The following is a 5,638-nucleotide window of genomic DNA, read 5'->3' as shown; positions in this document are numbered from 1 at the left end:
CAGATTTAATAAAGGTTTTCTGGAAAAACAGTTTACACCGAGGTCCCTGGGTTTAAACTAAATCAACCTTCGCAAATCTACCCTCGCGCCACTATTCCCCTGTGTCTCTGACATTTCACAAAACCCCCTGACCTTCTCTCCCTCTCACCCGCAGTCCTTCCCCTTATGCAAACAGTAACCGCGGGAAAGAAAAGGGTGGCGCGGCTTACCGGCGGCGAGGGAGGTCCGGCGAAGGATGGGGTTGGCTTGGGGAGACTCTGGCGGTCACGTCGAGGTACGGCTTGACGTCGGGGATGGCCGGAATCGCCCGGTCCTCGCGTGCAGGCGGGTGTCCTCATCGGGGGCGAGTATACCGGCCAAACCACGGCGAACTGGTTCAATCCGAGGGCACGGTGAGCTTCACGGGGTAACGTAGCGACCGTGTGCACAAGGAATCGAAGTATGGTGGAGTGGTTTACCCGGTCCACGTACTCCGGCTGGGTTGAGAGCTCCGGCGAGCGTGGACTGGCCTCTCCGGCGAAGCAAACTCCGATTCCTTGATCGGGGAGCTTCACGGAGGTGTGCACAGTCTTCTCCGAGAGCTGAACGGAGTTGGGAATGGCTCTACTGGCCGGTCTACGGTGGCAGAGGGATTGGGCGGCCGCGGACACGCTGCGCATGGGCAAACGGCGGCGAGCTAGACTCCGGTGAGGTTTGAGGGTGCGCGGAAGAGTACAGTCGAAGTCTGGGAGGGTTTTATAGGCGCGGGCGCGGGCTATGGCGCTGGCCTGGCTCGGGCGCGGCGCTGGGCATGCGGGGGCGCGCGCGAGCGTGCTCTGGCGCAGGCAGGAAGCGTCGAACACTTGGAGGTGTGTTTCTTCCATTGTTCAAACGTCTCCAGAGATCGCAAACGTGCGAATCTTGCCATGAATCCGGCGCAGACCTCTTCCTGGCACCTAGGGCTATCTCACATGTGTGAGTTCCAATGGAGGATACGCCCTAGATCAAGAGATAGACGGGCGCCAAATCTGGCTTGTCTCACTGCCCACCTCACGACAAAACTGATGCCAAATCCTATCAAACATCCAAGTCTCGGTTTCCACTTTTTCCAGGGGGTGCCTTAGATGGTATACCACATTTTTGGTATAGAACCTAAGTGGTTTTGGCGCCATCTTTAAGGTGAACACGGTTGGTCTTTGGATTAGGGTTAGAATTTGACTTAGAGGGAAATAGAGAGCTCTAGCTCTCTCTCCACTTGGAGATTTGAATTGGGGTTTCTCCAGGGGTCTTTTTGCAATATTTCCCTCCCCTAATTGATGGTTACAAGGTTAGTTAAGGGTTGGGGTAAAAATTACTCATGCTTTGCACACTTGTTCACTCTCTTTCCCCTCTTACCTAGGGTTTTGGAAGATAGGGTTTAAGAGAGGTCTAGGGTTCTTCTCCCCTCTTATCCAAGGTAGTAAGTGAGCAAGGATTAGAGTAATGCTTCTTAGGTCATTGGCAACTTGAGTAGCACATGATCTCCAAAGTTCTTATGTGTTGCCCTAAGCTTTTACCCCATATAACTCACAGTCCTTAGTGGCAAGGTGTGCTCTAACCATGGTAACACCTGGGGTGTTACAGCCCTCCCCCCTTAAAGGAATCTCGTCCCGAGATTTTAGGTACAGTCCCTTGGAGGGTGCTTGAAGGTGTGCTGGTGTTGTTTTCCCTTTATACTTAAGTTTCTCTTATTAACTGCTCTTCGAATGTCATCCTCTTTGCAACTTCAGAAGGAAGCCCTTCTTAAGTTAAATCCACAACTTAGACTATCCTTGTTATCTAAGTTTTTCTTATAATTGAATTCAAAGGGCAGGTGGGGGTGGGGTTTTGGGGTTACATACCAACTCCTTTGGGCAGAAAATCAGGGAAGCGAGAGCGTAGAAAATCCTCAGTCTCCCATGTGGCCTCTTCTGCTGAATGGTGACTCCACTGAACCTTGTACATTTTGACCGACCTTGCCCGAGTTGATCTCTCCTTTTGATCTAATACTTTGACAGGGTACTCTTGGTAGGATAAGTCTGGTTCTATCTCAATGTCCGGTTCAGGCAGCACTTCCGTGGGTAGGCGAACACATTTCCGCAACTGAGATACATGGAACACATCATGAACAGCTGACATGCTGGGTGGCAATTTCAGTTGATAGGCAACGGGTCCGCAAGCTTCCTTGATCTCGTAGGGTCCAATGTAGCGAGGAGCTAACTTGCCCTTGATCCCGAATCTCTGGACACCCTTGGTGGGTGATACCTTAAGATAGACATGATCTCCCACCTCAAACTGTAGAGGTTTCCGCCTCTTGTCATGATAGCTCTTTTGCCTGGCCTGAGCAGCTTCTAGGTTCTTCTTGATAATTCTGACCTTTGCCTCTGCTTCAAGTACCAAATCTGGCCCAAAAATTTCCCTCTCTCCTGCTTGAGACCAATTCAATGGGGTCCTACACCTTCTCCCATATAAAGCTTCAAAAGGTGCCATCTTCAGACTGGACTGATAGCTGTTATTATAGGAAAACTCAGCCAAGGAAAGACACTTGTCCCAATCCTTCCCATAGTGTAGTGCACACGCTCGCAACATGTCTTCCAAAATCTGATTTACCCTTTCTGTCTAACCATCTGTTTGGGGATGGTATGCTGAGCTTCGGATGACATGGGTCCCAAGTGATTCTTGCAATTGCTCCCAAAATCGTGCCACAAATGGTGCTCCTCTGTCAGATATAATGGTCTTGGGAATACCATGCAATCTTACTATCTGATCAACATAAATTTCTGCGTACTTCTCTGTCCTGTGGGTGGTGTGCACTGGCAAGAAATGAGCAGTCTTGGTCAACCTGTCCACGATAACCCAAATAGAATCATGGTGCCTGGAGGTATTGGGCAATCCCACTATGAAGTCCATGCAAATGTCCTCCCATTTCCAAGACGGTATGGGAAGGGGTTGCAAAGTGCCTGCTGCCTTCAAATGACTAGCTTTGATTCTCTGACAGGTATCGCACTCGGATATGTACTTGGCAATTTCCCTCTTCATTCTGGTCCACCAATATAAAGATCTGAGGTCATGGTACATTTTGTTGCTACCAGGGTGCATGGAGAATTTGGAAAGGTGAGCTTCATCTAGTATCTTCTTTCTGAGCTCAGGATCCTTGGGAACAACCAATCTATCTCCAAACCATAGAATTCCCTTGCTGTCCTGTCGGAAACACTCGTATTTCTCTGCCTTTTGCTTGACCATATCCTTAATCATTTGGACACCCTTATCCTCAATCTGTGCCCTTACTATTTGCTCTTGCAATGTGGGTTCCACCGAGATATAACTTAAGTCACCCGGAGAAACAACTTCCAGGTTCAGCTTGCACAACTCATCGCACAGGGTGGTGACTCTTGCATTCATGCTCATACAATTGCACTGGGCTTTTCTGCTCAAGGCATCTGCCACAACATTTGCTTTGCCCGGATGGTAATGCACTTCCAAATTGTAGTCCTTGATTAACTCCAACCATCTCCTCTGTCTCATGTTCAGATCAGCCTGAGTGAAGATGTATTTGAGACTCTTGTGATCAGTGTAGATGTTACAGTGGGCTCCCATCAAGTAGTGTCTCCATATCTTCAGAGCATGAACTACAGCTGCCAATTCCAGATCATGTGTAGGGTAGTTCTGCTCATGGGGCCTGAGTGCTCGGGAAGCATAAGCAATGACCCTGTTCTCTTGCATCAAGACACATCCCAATCCGGTACCAGAAGCATCACAATAAACTTCAAATGGCTTGGTGTTGTCAGGTTGGGCCAGCACTGGGGCTGTTGTCAAATGCTGCCTCAAGGTATGAAAGGCATCTTCACACTTTTGGCTCCACTCAAATTTGACTCCCTTCTTTAACAGTTCAGTGATTGGTTTGGCAATTCTGGAGAAATCCGGAATAAATCATCGATAATACCCTGCCAATCCCAGAAAACTCCGAATCTGCCTCACTGTAGTCGGGGGTTTCCAATCCATTACCTCTTGTACCTTCTCAGGATCAACTGATATCCCATCCTGAGAAATTGTGTGACCCAAGAATTTAATCTCCTTCAGCCAGAACTCACATTTAGACAACTTAGCATAAAGATGATGATCGCGCAGCCGCTGAAGCACGATGTGCAGGTGCTCAGTATGTTCATCTTCATTCTTGGAATAGACCAGAATATCATCAATGAAAACGACCACGAACTTATCCAATTCTGGCATAAACACTGAGTTCATCAGGTACATAAAATAAGCCGGGGCATTGGTCAGCCCAAAAGACATCACCAAAAACTCATACAGCCCATATCTGGTTGAGAAGGCCGTCTTGGGAATATCGCTGGCACGGATCTTGATTTGATGGTATCCTGAGCGAAGATCTATCTTGGAGAACACTTTGGCTCCTACCAACTGATCAAACAGAACATCAATACGGGGCAGTGGGTATTTGTTCTTGATAGTCACCGCATTAAGAGGGCGGTAGTCAACACACATCCTCAAACTCTCGTCCTTTTTCTTCACAAATAATGCTGGACATCCCCATGGTGAAGTGCTTGGACGAATAAACCCCTTGTCCAACCATTCTTGTAATTGCTTCTTCAATTCTGCCAATTCCGCGGGAGGCATCCTATAGGGTCTCTTGGAGATAGGAGCAGTCCCGGGTTGCAATTCGATGGTGAACTCAATATCTCGGTCAGGTGGCATCCCTGGCAATTTATCCGGAAAAACATCCGGATAGTCACAGACCACTGGGATCTTTTCCACTGGGGACTCTATCATAGCGAAGGCACAAGAACGGGTGCATCCCTGGTCGGGTAGATATAAGGTGATCTCGCCATCCAAAGGGGAGCGGATTTCTATGGCTCTGGCTGCGACATCAATCACCGCGTGGTGTCGTGATAACCAATCAGTCCCTAAGATGATATCCACACTGTCCAATCCCATTATCAATAGAGTGGTTTTGAAAATGAGACTACCCAACTTAATTGGTACGTGTCTATTAATTTGATAGGTGGCAACCCTGCCTCCTGGTGTTAGGATGGTAATACCCCCATTGGTGTGGTGAAAAGGCAATTGGCACTTGGCACTAAATTTGGTACTGATAAAACTGTGTGATGCACCAGAATTAAAAAGAACAATAGCAGGATAATTCAAAACTGTAAAGATACCAGTCAAGACGGGTGCTCCCTCTGGAATATCAGCCATGGTGGTGAAGTTCAGCCTGCCCTGCCTCACTTGCACCTTCTGCCTCTTCCCTTGGTTCTGATTAACATTCTGCCCCTGCTTCTGCTGGTTCTGAAAGGGAAATGTGCCCTTGGGCCATTTCTAAGTATTTTGGTGATTTAGTGTCCAACACAAGTGCTTAAGTGTAAAATGGTGGACAAAGTACAAATCAAGGATAAAAGTATGTTTCTCAGACTTAGTATATTGTTTATGAACTAATATATGGTGTCTAAGTGCTAGAAACAGGAAAAATCGAATTGGAATTGTCTTGGCTCGAGCAGCCAAGACTCTGCTGAGTCTGGGAGCACCGGACAGTGTCCGGTGGTGTCCGGTGCACCAGGCTGGCTCGAGCGAAGTGGCCGCTCTCGGGAATTCGCCGACGACGTACGGCTAAAATTCACCGGACTGT

This window comes from Zea mays, chromosome 8, assembly GCF_902167145.1.
Source record: "Zea mays cultivar B73 chromosome 8, Zm-B73-REFERENCE-NAM-5.0, whole genome shotgun sequence".
Taxonomy (NCBI): domain Eukaryota; kingdom Viridiplantae; phylum Streptophyta; class Magnoliopsida; order Poales; family Poaceae; genus Zea; species Zea mays.
This window is presented reverse-complemented; position numbering follows the sequence as displayed.